The 13014-nt window shown below is 43.9% G+C and overlaps 1 protein-coding gene across 2 annotated transcripts in view; it reads right to left on the bottom strand.

Annotated features, from left to right (window-relative positions):
* Positions 1-13014, bottom strand: part of TTLL10 (tubulin tyrosine ligase like 10) — a 201768-nt gene that overhangs the window by 72378 nt on the left and 116376 nt on the right. The window lies entirely within an intron of this gene.

Genomic DNA, 13014 nt, shown 5'->3' with positions numbered 1-13014 from the left:
GACCCACAATGAGGAGAGTTCTGGTTGTGCTTAGGTCCTGGTTGGCCAATGGTTGGCCACTGTAAGAACAAGATGCTGGACAAGATGGACTTTCTGATCCGATTCTGCAGGGCTCTAATTATGCTCCTACCCCTCCAGGTAGGACCGGCAAAGCCTGAAACCTCATAAAGAGCCTTTGCCAGTCAATGTACAGCAGGAATAGAGAGTCTTTGGCAGTCCAGATGTTGCTTGGTGGACAACACCAGTAGCCATGCTTTGTGGGGCTTCTGGGAGTCGGATTACAGCTCCCATTGCTCCTGATAGTTGGCCATGCTTTGTGGGGCTGATGTGAATTTAGTCCAACAACATCTGGAGCTTCCTGTCTCTCTTTTAAAACCAGTCCTTTATTCAGAACCATAATGACTAGAGTCTTTTTAGGGTGAGAGCCACAGCCCAATGGCAGAACACCTGTTTGGGCCCTGAACATAACTATTGGCACCTCCAGGTAGGGCTGTGAAAGATTTCTGCTGAAAACCCAGAGAGCTGCTGCCAGCCAGTGTAGACAATAAACTACAGAACAGACAATGCCAGAAGGACCAAGCTTGCATTCCCCCATGTATAAAGCTCAAGGAGCCAAATATTTCTGACACAGTAAGTTCTTGCCTCTTCAATTCAGAGCTGAAGCAAATTATTCTGTAAAGATTCAACATATGTCAGATGTTAACATTTGCCCCCTTTCAATAGGGATTCGCTCCCCAAGTGTGAAAGTTTATCTCAGGATATTGAGGTAAACGTTACCTCAGAATGTTGAGGTAAATTTTACCTCAGAATTTTGAAATTTGAGTACTGTTGCTTGGCAGGTACCAAATGCATGCTCTGACCAGCCACCAGCTCCCTGGAAACATCCAACACAAACCATCATCTCATGGTCAGAGGTGCAATCCTGACAAGTGCAAAGCCTTATTCCGTGTCATCCTCTATCATTGTTGGGTTGGGTTTTGCCTTATTTGGCTAACTGCTTTGTTTCCCTGTCGTGAGCCACCCGGAGAATTTTGTAAGGGCGGCCCACAAAGATGGCTGACAAATGTCCTCTCCTAATCAAATACGTTTTGTCAAATTTTTGAAGATAGGCTTCATGGGACTCCAGATGGAGCAGCCAACAATCAGGTGAACACTGAGCAAATGTCACGATTGCCAAGGGGTGATGTGTAGAGTATTCAGCATCCAAACTGACAAGAGGAGAATTTTGAGGTGAATTTTTCAAGAATAAATTAGTTTCGGTCCTACTTGCAAATGGTGAACCCATTGAGGGAAGCTATTGCATTCTCTTCACCACCCAGCCCCAAAAGTGCATGGCTACACCTCCTCTCCTCCCAGTTATTAGGTAACTGTCAAAAAAGATAAAGCAAATCAAATCCCGTCGACAGGCAGCCATGTTCCATTTAGCCTGCACAAAAGACAGACTTTTTCCCCTTTCATTCCCCCCGCCATGTTCATTTCACCCCCTACAGCATCAATAATTCATGGATTTAAAAGGAAAAAAAGATGATAACCAGTGAGAAATTTAAGCAGCAGATGCTCTCTCTCCATTAGAAAAAGAGAAATAAGTTTCAATTTGGGGGTGTTATTTTTCTTTAAAATATTTCTGCTTTGTTCTGTAAGGACAATGGCGCAGTGCTAGTGTTTTGACACTGCGGATCTTATAACAGCCGCTGGTGACATGTTAGCTAACAAATTGGCACAAATGACCATGGTCGAAATAATTACATGGTAAGGAGAGGCGAATCAGAGAACAAATCTCCGTCTATCAGGTCCAGGAAAGACATTGTAACAAAAGGGAGATATGTAGATGTTTTGCAAATTAATCAGCTTTAATCATCCCTTTTTAAAAACTGGAGGACTTTACTGAAAGGGCACTGGTGCCAGCTAGACCCCAATTAAAGTGAATAAGGGGGGATTAAGGACACAATCTGGTAAATGCACTTAGCACCAGGGAGTGAGTGCCATTGACTGTGGTGCCACTTGCTTCTGAGTAAACATGTATAAGATTGCACTGTAAATAGCTGAAGTCCAGGTACTGGAGGGTTTAAACCCACATTCATACCATGCATTTAAAGCACTAGGATACCATTTAAAACAGCCATGGTTTCTTCCACCAAAGAATTCTGGGAGCTGTAGTTAGTTAAGGGTGCTGATAGTTGATGGGAGACCCCCTATCCCCCTCACAAAACTACAATTTCCCGGAGTTGTTTAACAATCAAGCCCTCTTCACAGGGAAGTCTGGAAATTGTAGCTGTGCTGAGGGAATAGAGCTCTCCTGACAATTCCTTGGCACTATTAGAAAACTGCGACTCCCAGAATTATTTGGGAGGAATCCATGACGGTTTAAAGGGGCATGCTGTGAATGCGGCCTTAATGATCCCAAGTATGGTTAGAGCTTGGATTGAATAACACAATAGCTGCTTTATCTTGATGCAAACTATTAAGAGGAGGTGCTAGCCATGCATTTTTTACAAATTCATACCCAAAGGATGATCAACATTAAAGAAGACTGCCTTATTAAGCTATCAGGGGTCTACAGAGTTGCCACATGTACTGTCTTTCAGAGGGCAGTCCTCTACCTGAAGGCTGTCTGGTCTATGAGTGGTTTAAAGATTGAGAACCCTAAGGAGGGAGATCTAGTAAACCTTGGAGTTGTCTGTCAGCAGTTGGCCTCTGGACCACAGACTAAGCAACCACACAGATCTTTTGCTCGGAGTCATGCTGAGATGTCCGGCCTGTCTATTTGAAATACAGGGTTGCATCCAGCGCTAGCCTTGCTCACAGTGGACCCGCTGAAATGACTGGACATGACTTAGCTTTGGTCCGTTTATTTCAGTGGGTTTATTCTGAGTCATTGGATATGTTCTGAGTCACTAAATTTACACCTGCCCCTAAAAATTAACATATGCCAACACGATGCAAATCTGTGATTCATTTCTGCTTTTTTTTGGGTAATGTGTGAATAGCTACCCTAGAGGGGTATGTAAACACATCACAGGAATAATTAGTGAGTGTTATCACCAACTCCAGATGTCATCTCTGTATAGATACACCACTGACCCATAACAGAAACACCAACCCTTAATTTCATACTTCTGCATTAATCCTCAAACATATACGGCTTTTGAAAGAACCATGGTTTAATTGTGGTCTACCAAACCCCTAATATCAGGTTTGTTATTTATTTAATTATTTGCAAGCACAGGACAGTCAAGCATTGTTCTTTGGGGGTTGCTTGGTGCAGTATGACACTGGTGACCATCTCCCTTCATCTCCCTTCCTTTCTCCATCCAGCCGCGGCTGAGCATTTTAGCTGCCCCACCAGCAGAGATTATTTACAAAGAGGGGAAATGCTCAGAATTCTGAGTTGTACGGGGGCCATGTCCTCAAATTCTAGATGATGGCTCTCATCAGTGAGTCTATAGAAAGACTGGGTTGGCAGCTCTGTGAACAGGGATGAAGATCTAAACAGAATGATGTTCTGGTCTATATCCAGATGTTATGGAAATTGACCATGGCTCAGTGTTGGGGGCTGCTCTTGCAGGGCACATTTGACCCTGAACAGAAGAAGAAGAAGAAGAAGAGTTTGGATTTGATATCCCGCCTTTAAGGAGTCTCAAAGTGGCTAACATTCTCCTTTCCCTTCCTCCCCCACAATAAACACTCTGTGAGGTGAGTGGGGCTGAGAGACTTCAAAGAAGTGTGACTGGCCCAAGGTCACCCAGCAGCTGCATGTGGAGGAGCGGAGACGCGAACCCAGTTCCCCAGATTACGAGACTACCGCTCTTAACCACTACCCCACACAGGAGAACCAAACACTTTTTCTTCCTTCCTTCATTCTTCCACAGTCAAAAGCAGCCTGGGATAATTTGAAGGCAGTAGTGGGGAGAGTTGCTGTTGTCCTTAGGTCCTGCCTGCAAGCTTCTCATAGGCATCTGGCTGGCAACTGTGAGAACGGGACCACTGGCCTGATCCAGCAGGGCTCTTTTCTGTGTTCTTATTCATCATACTCTCCTTAGATGGCTTCAAAGGGGAATCAGTGGAAGCCTGCTGTCTTATTTCCAACCAATGGGGTGTGGCTCTGCCTGTCATTGGCTCTGGCTCCACCTACTGTTGGTTTCCCTACCTTCTGCCCCATTAGATCCAGTGAACACAAGCCTTGCATGTATGCTGTGCTGAGTCATTGTCTTGTACACTGGACGCGGATCAGCATGCAAAAGACTGGCCCTGACTTCCCTACCTGGTTGGCACTTGGGAGACTTCAGCAGAAGTGGGATTTTGGGTTGCCAAAATCTGATTTAAAAACTACACAGAGAGAGAGAGTGCAGTGTTTTTCAGAAGCTAGCCTGAAGATCTTGCCATCGCTCCCTGTTACAGCTGTATAATCCACAGCTAGCTAATCCTTCCATCGTCTTGCTCAAGCACAAACAGCAATACACAGAGCAAAAATAAAGAGTCAAGGAAGCCTCTGTACTCTTGTCCCACATCACCTATTGCCAAAACATATACAATAATATATTTGTCTGCCTTAGATTTTCCTAAAAGATTAAGAACTCAATGGAAAGGGGCCTTGTGGTAGGAAACCGAGGGGATTGGAGAACAGAAAGGACGCAAAGGGAGAAATCTTTGTCTGCCATTTCGTTTGCCAAGCTATTTTTTAAGTCACTCATGCAGGAATCTGAAAGACCCAGAGGTCAAATCTTAGATTTTGGAAGCCTCCACTGAAGTTGAAAGGATTTACAATGGATTTACGCCACTGCCTTTAATATCTTTTGTTTTCACACACCCTTGAGGAGGTAGCATTCTCCATTCTCATCACATACGTGGCCTCTATGCGGTAATTAATGCAAGCTTAGGAGCAATTATTATCTTAAACTCCTAGCTTATTTTCATAATTACTGGCTTAAATGGGCTGTACCAATGTGATTTCTCCTCCCTCTCTTCTATTTGGGCTAAAGCAATTAGATTTGTCTCCATCCCCTGTGAAACACTTGTTTCTTAAGTATTTTATTGGCTTGCTCTCTCAGCAAAGGGCACATAATATTAGGAATTTCAGCAACAGAAGTCTCATCTGGCTTAAACTTTCCAAGGATTAAGGCACAAGTAGTGGGGACACCTCCTTATCCCTCCTCTTTAATAAGAGATGAAGTTATTGACAGCATGTTGCCTTGCAATGGCACCCCCAAACCTGCCATTTAGGGTGGACTGTCTCCCCCAAAGAAGGACATTTGGGGATTTGAGGTTGTTGGATACAGCAGAACCCTTTCCTCGATTCAACAGAATGGAATGCCCCCAAAGGCATTAAGTTGTGAATTATGGAGTCCATTAAACAACCAGCCTGGAAGAGGAAAGCAAACCACTACCTTTCATTTCCCCCATTTGAATTCCTCTCTCGCTCCTTTAGCTTCTTCCAATTTAAGCAGATCTAACTCCGTTCCAAAACATCCAGCAAAGTTTTATTTTCCCCCTTTCCCAGCTGAACTGAGATGGCCTGTCCTTAACACATAATTCTTCTCCTATCCCCGGTCGGTCTCGCCCGCTGACCGTGCTAAGACCTCCATTTCGACAAGGGCAAAAAATAAACAAAAATAAACCAACCTTTCCACGTTATGGCTCTCGGCGTAGAGCCCATCGGAGGCTCCCATCAGCAAGATGAACGACACGCACTGGGCATATGCTCGGCCATTTCCTTAACTGCCAACATGGCCATAAGCAATAAGAGGCATATAGATACCGTGTGCTAAGTGAGGCAGGGGATAGGATGATAGTGGAAGCAGTTTCAATTCAAGAGGTGTTCTCTCTCTCTCTCTCTCTCTCTCTCTCTCTCTCTGGTCATTGTCATAAAATACTAAGAGGTGGGCAAAGCAAGGAAAGGCCTCGAGGGGGAAGTTCCTCCCCTCCACCTGCTGGCACCTGCAGTAAGGTGTGAATGCTTAAGGTTGGTCTATCCACTCAGGACACGGAAGGAGAAGGAAGGGAGAAAAGAGGACAGCAAGAAGGTAAGGGCTGTAACCTTACCATGGCACAAGATTAAAGCAAATAAGGTCATCATTTTTAAATAAATAAATCATAAAACGAAAAAAGCTCTCAGTTTTTAAGCCCTCAGCAAGCACACTATTTCCAGCTGTTGGGTACCCATGAAACATAAAACCAACCTATTCGTTACCAGGGTTACAGACCTCATTTAGTTAATCATCACCATGATGACCAGGGCCCAAAAGGAGAGGGGTGGCAGGAAAGGTGTGGGGGAAAGAGGGGGGAGGAAACAAAGAACTTTAAGAAAATAAAAAGCTACTACTTTCTCTATCTATCCCGTTCTTTTATCTGCCCTCATGTCATCCTCCCCACTGGTCTTTATTCCTCCTTTCCTTTCTGTAGTACAGAAAGGCCAAGTTTTGAGCAGCGCTTTTCGAACAGCCAGGTATCATTTCTCCTCCAAATGGGAAAGGTGGGGCCTTTGGTTCATACTGCACCAGGTTGCTCAAGGTCCAGAGAGGAATGTGAGTTGAGAGGAAAGAAAAACGTGAGGGGAGGGGGATCCCCACACTTCTAACTTGTTAGTTAACCTGCCCGCCTGAGCCTTAATCAATAGCCAGGGACTCTGAAAGGAACAAAGAACAAACACAGAAGAAAAGCCGAGCCCTTATCTCAGATCCCCATCAGATAAGCCATACCTGGAGTCCAAAGGGACAGGCTGGCCTGTTCAGCCCTTTCCGAGTTCAAGAGGGAGCAAAGGGATGTTTCTGTGGCTTCTCTACACTTCAGTGATAGCATTCTTGCTTTGAATTTATTTTAATTTGTTCCCAACACCATCATTATTTTTAGGAGGCAGAGGAAGAAGGGGAACCAAGTAAACCCTGAACTCTAATCAAAACATGCATCTCAGGGTAATTTTGGAATTAAGTCTCTTTCTGCGTGTCTTAAGGGAGCAAGCCTATGCATGTCTACGCAGAAGTAAGCTCCACTGAGTTCCATGGGATTAGTTCTCAGTTCCTTTAAAGTTGTAGTCCTGTACTCACTTACCCAGGGAGTAAGCCCTATTGAGATTCATTGGGACATACTTCCAGGTGGACGTGTACAGCACTGCGCTGTAACAATCTGTTTAGCTAGCAAGCGGTCTGGATTCAGATGGCCCCTGTAATAGGCAAGGGTGCCTTGCGTCTTTCACCTCTTGATAAACACATTCCAAAACCTCCAATTAGCCGCTCTTGCAAAAACACACCACACGGAAGAAAGCTCTTAAATTGACATGTGATTGCTTTCCAATTTGCAGTAAAAGAAAAAAGAAAATCAAATGCGTTACAGGGTTCCCGATGAGACAGGCAGCCAGAGATCACACACCCTTGACCTTTCGTTTCAGGAGATTTTGGTAAAGGATGTGTGGAAGCCCCGAATTCGTTTGTGAAGATTCAGCAGAGAGGGGGGGGGAAGTACCCAATGCAGCCTCTAAAGAAATCCTAAGAGCTCCTCAGAGAACCATCAAAACAAACATTTACCAGCTTCTGGGAAAATGATATTGTTACCAAAAGCAATTTGCAAACACTTTGTCAGAACGCAGCATGAGATAATTAAGCATATTTGAATTTACAATTTAGATTCTTCTATTAAGGGTGGGAGAGGGGGACGCCCAGCAACCTCATCCTTGTTCTTATTTTATTTTATTTACGTCTTCCAATTTCAGCAAAGATTTATTGTTATTATATTATTTGTTTTGCCAGTTTCAATTTTTCTGTCATCACTTGCTCAGGGCAAGCTGTATAAATGCAGGGTGTTTCAACTGTTCACATCAAAACTTCTCTTAAGGCTGCAGGCTTACTATACATACTGATCTGGGGAAATGCTGTGTTAAACACAGTGCCACACACTTCCAAGTAAACATGAGTAAGATTGCACTGCATGAGCAGAAACAGGCACCAGCAAGGCTGTATTAGGAGTTTAAACCTTGCTCAGTTTTAAGCCTGGATCAATATTATTTTCAATAAGTATTGTGGGATTCCCTAGTACAATAGCCTGTGTGTGTGTGTGTGTGTGTGTGTGTGTGCGCGCGCACGCATGCCATAGGGGACCTCGATATCTATGAAAGTCTATCCATTGTTAAATCAGATTACAATAAGAACTCAAGGGGGAATGATTATGTTATACTACCCGGTCAGGCATTGACCTACACACGTAGTTTTAGTCCTAGTTTTAGTCCAACAGATTGAATTTTTTGTTGCGCAAAATGGGCACTCCAAAATTCTCAAAGCTATTTGCTGTGGATGTCAACAGGTTTCTTGATGGGAGGAGGTGAGACAAGCCCCCCCCCCCTCAGAAAATTCTCTTGTGAGAAATTTCAGCTCATTTCATGCTAGACAAAATCGAAGGAAAACTCTACTGTTAGTTCATATTGGTGGATGAGGGACGTTGTGGGCAGAGAAAGGAGGACTGGAAGGGGAAAAGGTTCAAGCCCATTACTTCCTTCCATGATATTAAAATAATATCAAAGAATATTAAAACTGGATCCATGCAGATGGTGAAACTGGTCAGGGGTGCATTTAACTGAATTTTCTCCAGGGGAGGACTGAAATTCTTCAACCGTTCAGGAGAAGCGTGAAAAACAATAACAATAAACAGTATGTACCAGCAAATTATTTTCTGAGAAATTTCAGCTCAGCTATGGTTGAAAGGGGAAGTTAACAGTATATAAAAATGGAAACTTGTGGCACAAACATGTGCATAGATTATTTTCAAAATAAGAAACCCTGGGTTCAACAGGTTAGTGAATACAAGACTGCAGATTTAAATGAATAGTTGTATTTATAGTTAGAGAGGATTGTAGAAAGCAATCTTTTGATATTTGGATATCTGCTGATAGACTACCAACACATAAAGATTTGTGTCATTCATCAACATTTAGATGAGCTCAACAGCTGCTGCTGCTGCTGTTTTTCTTTTTTAAAAATAATAATAATAGTGATTTTAAAGGTGCAGTCCTCAGCACACCTACTTGAGAATAAGCCCTACTGATGTCAACAGAACTTACTTCCAAGGTTGCACAGTTAAAATTCCAAACTGTTTTGGGGGAAAAACATACTATGTGCTCTTTGTTGGGGTTCAGGTCATATTACACTTAGTGGAACTTACTGTACTACTGAGTAATTGAATCCACAAAATTAAGCAACCTACATTTAGCACCCTAACCTGATTTTCATCTAAGAAAGATTTTCTTGGGAATGTCATGGATTTTCATGAAACATTGCTCTAGGATGGAAGTCCTAAAGATACTAATTCCCACTTGGGGGGGGGGAATGGAACTTACTCCAAAGTAAATATGGTTGGGATCAGGTGCCCATGCTATAATTTAGCGAGTACTTCTTCAAAAGTAATACCATTCAAGTTGAAGGCACTATTAAGGTGTAGGATCTTATTGATAGGGTTTAAAATGTGAATGTGAGATACTACAGAATTTTAGAGTCGCAGACACGGGGGAAACAGCCGTTTCTGAACTATCTACCAGTTTGGAGGACTGCAGAGTTGTTCATTCAAAAACTGTCCATCATACCTTAGTGTACACATTAAGACCCACATTTCGTTTTCAAATTAATAGCTCTCTAAAGGCTGCAATCCTATATCCACTTATCTGGGAGAAATAATCATTGAAACCAGCGGGACTTGTTTCTGAAAAGACTTGGGCAGGAGTGTGCCGTAAGCCTATTTGAGGGAGCACCGATGTGTCACAAGTTCCCCATATTTCAGACAAGAGCTCTTTTGATACAGCACAAACAGCTTGTGCTGGTTGCCTTTCTGATAATTCAGAAATATCTGGAAGAGCGGGAAATATATGGAAAGCCCCTGAACGTAACAAATCCGGTAATCTCACCTTTGCCACGAGTTCACTAGAGGGCCTTTACAAAAAAGGAAAAAAGGGAAAAAAAGGAAAAACCCACCAAATTTGTTTTTGCAAATTGATTTTAGCAAATGCCTTATCCTGCATATTCAGGTGCCCTGAATAAGATTGCATCCTCAGACTCATGCCCCCACACCCCGCTTTTGCAACATGGAAATGATAATACTACGGCCGTAAGGAAGGCAACAAGAGCATATACGTGTGGAACGCCTGAAACGTTCAAGAATGCTACATTCCTGCTAAGTATTTTTATTATCCATTCAAACCCAGGTAGGAGTTTTGACCTTGAGTTCAGTGAGATATCAGCCTGGAGCAATCCTATAAACTTTGTAAGGCTTATGCAGGCACAACAGGATAATGGCCCCGTTAAATATCGGCACTAGCCATGCAGTACAAGTCTAAGCTTCCTTACTCAGGAGTAAATCCCTAGTAAATCCCTAGACTTACTCCCTAGTAACTGTCTGAAGAATTGCAGCTTTAGAAGCAGGTTTATATTGGAGAAGGGCTATGTGGAGAGGGATGAAATCTAATTAACGGGCTTTGATGGAGGTAAATATAAAAGAAGTTAGCCCTGCTGACAGATCCCTTCTTTTTCTGTAATCATTTTCTCCTGGCTTCTGTGTTGAAATGTAATGAGATTGGATAGTATTGAAATCAAGATTGGTTTCAGGAGACCTTTCGAGAAAGGAAAAAGGAAAAAAAGCAAAGAACACCAAGCAAATCAAAACCGTTTCTTGTCTTGTGTGGCCATCCCCACCCCCACTCCCCGCTTTGGAAGAACACACAAAGCAGTCTTTGCCAACCTGGTGCCCTCCAGATGTTTTGGATTGATTCCCAAACTTCTGGAGGGCACCGGGTTGGTGAAGGCAGACACAGAGGAACCTTCCAGAACCTTTTCCAAGAAGTGAAAGCCGAACAGAGCGCTCTGCGTCAACTCCCCTAAAGTCCACAACGCCCAACTGCCTTTTCCTGCTTTTGGAGCCAACAACGGATGACGAGAACCATTTTTGCGTGCTTACAAAACACACACACATACACGTCTTAAAACTCTCACCCGGTTTACTGTGTCAACAGCACAAACACACACACACACACAAGCATCAGCAGCCCAACAGGCCAAAGGAAAAGCTGACAAAAAGTCTAGGGTTTCTTTTCTTTGAAAGCCATTCTTTCAATCGTTTTCCTCCTGCGCAAACCATTTTGATCCACTCAACATCCCTCCACACCGACTGGCACAGAAGGCTTCAGATCTGAGGAGTTATTCCCCCTCCGAAAGAGAATCTGGTGTCTCTTTCTTTCTCAGTGCCCAACTCAAAGCAGCAAGTAGAGACAGGTTAGGCATGGAAGCGGAGCTCTGGTGAGAGAACTGGAAGAGAGATTATGAGGAAGCAAAGAGGCTCTCTTATAACACACGGATAGACCTGCAGCGGTTATAGGAGGCAGTGGAGAGGAAAGAACGAGGAGACCAACTCAAAATGGCTCCTTTAAGCCAAACTGCAAACACCCTGGACAGAATCAAGATCTCTGCATCCTCTAGTTAATTGCCAAAACCTTAATCCAAGAATCAAATCCCATCCCCTTTACCACTTACACATCACACCATTATTTACCATTTTAGCATTAAGAGAACAGAAATTACTGCTTTCCAATGTATGTGCCTTTAAATATCTGTTACCCCACCTGCGCTTAAACTGCCCCCTGTCCATGTTAAACAGGGTCACAACCATTTATTTCTCTTTTAGCAGTGGGGAAGGGATAAAGATGGGAAAGAATTAAGCAAGGCACAGTTCGCCAACAAGGAGGGAAAAGACATTTAGGATTCAGTGAGAGATACAAACCATGGGCTGCTTGGATTGCTCTTCATCTCTTGGTCAACTGAGTGCTTTCCACCCCCCTCGCCTAACTGCCGTGATTCAGTCATCACCACCGATCCCAAATCTGCCTCCTTTGTCAAGATCAGGGCACGAGAGACTAAGGTTCCCCCCCATTGGCTGCCTCCTATTGAATGCCTTGCAACTTTGCTTCTACCTGCCCCAACTGGTTTGGCCAGTTGTAAGGTGAACGTTTGGATTTGCGAGGTTTCAGCCATCCCCACCCCCCTCACCTTCCATCTCAAAGCAGACAAAACCTGATACTTCTTTTTTCAAAAAAACCAAACTTCCTTCAGTCTACCTGGAGAAAGAAAAGAGACAAAAGATAGAAGGGGGTGGGGGGGGGAAGCACACCTAAGCAAGAAGACTTTACTGCGGCTCAACCACCACCATTAAACTCCCGTTTAGTGCACATCCACGGCGGGAATCTTTCAACCTACAGCATATGAGGACCGCGAAGCCATTACAACGACTTTGGCGCAAGGTGCCAGGTAACCTTTTCCCAACCCAAAACCGCCAAGGATCGTAAATCAATAAATACATGCATTGAAAAGGCAAGTCGCAGCAGGCCTCTTGTGAGTGACTTTGGAGGGTCGGCTCTTCCCACGTCTCAGCAATTTCTCGGGATTTCTCGGCAAGGAGTTTCGCAGGATGTAGACACGGCTGAGAGTTTGGGGGGTGGTGCTGCAGAAAGCACGCAAGGAATCGGAATAGCTTTGCTATATCTACGCTACCAAAAAGAAAAGAAAATCCTTAAAATAAAATTAATTTTTTTTTTAAAGGAAGGGGGAGCCGCGATGTTGCCCGGCCATCATGGAAGCCTCAAGCATCTTACTTGTTTAAGCTGGAATACAGGAGAGACGGAGAATGTCTAACGGCTCAGCTTACATGTACTTCCTCGACCCCTCCCTTAGCAGGTGCATTCTTTGCTCCCGACCAATCTCCTTGCCTCTAGCCATGAACAGGTGTGTCCTGCCATCTTGGGATAGGCCAGGCGGGGAACCGTCAGGCGTGATGTAGCCACGGACCCCACACAATAGGCTTTCGGAGCCTCCCCACCTCCAAAGGATATTTTCAAATATCGGGGGGGGGGGGGAGGAAGTTAAGTTGATGTGTGACATATGCATACTGTATCTATCTACCTAGCTACCAACCTAGCACGGCCTGTTGCTCCCATTTTCCCTCAACCTTCATATCTGTTCATTTATTTACGAAATGTAGGCTAACTGGTTGGAA

Source organism: Podarcis filfolensis (genome assembly GCF_964270895.1).
Source record: "Podarcis filfolensis genome assembly, chromosome: 8".
In the NCBI taxonomy this organism is placed as follows: domain Eukaryota; kingdom Metazoa; phylum Chordata; class Lepidosauria; order Squamata; family Lacertidae; genus Podarcis; species Podarcis filfolensis.
The sequence above is the reverse complement of the archived record's forward strand: the minus strand, read 5'-3'. Positions and strand labels throughout refer to the sequence as shown.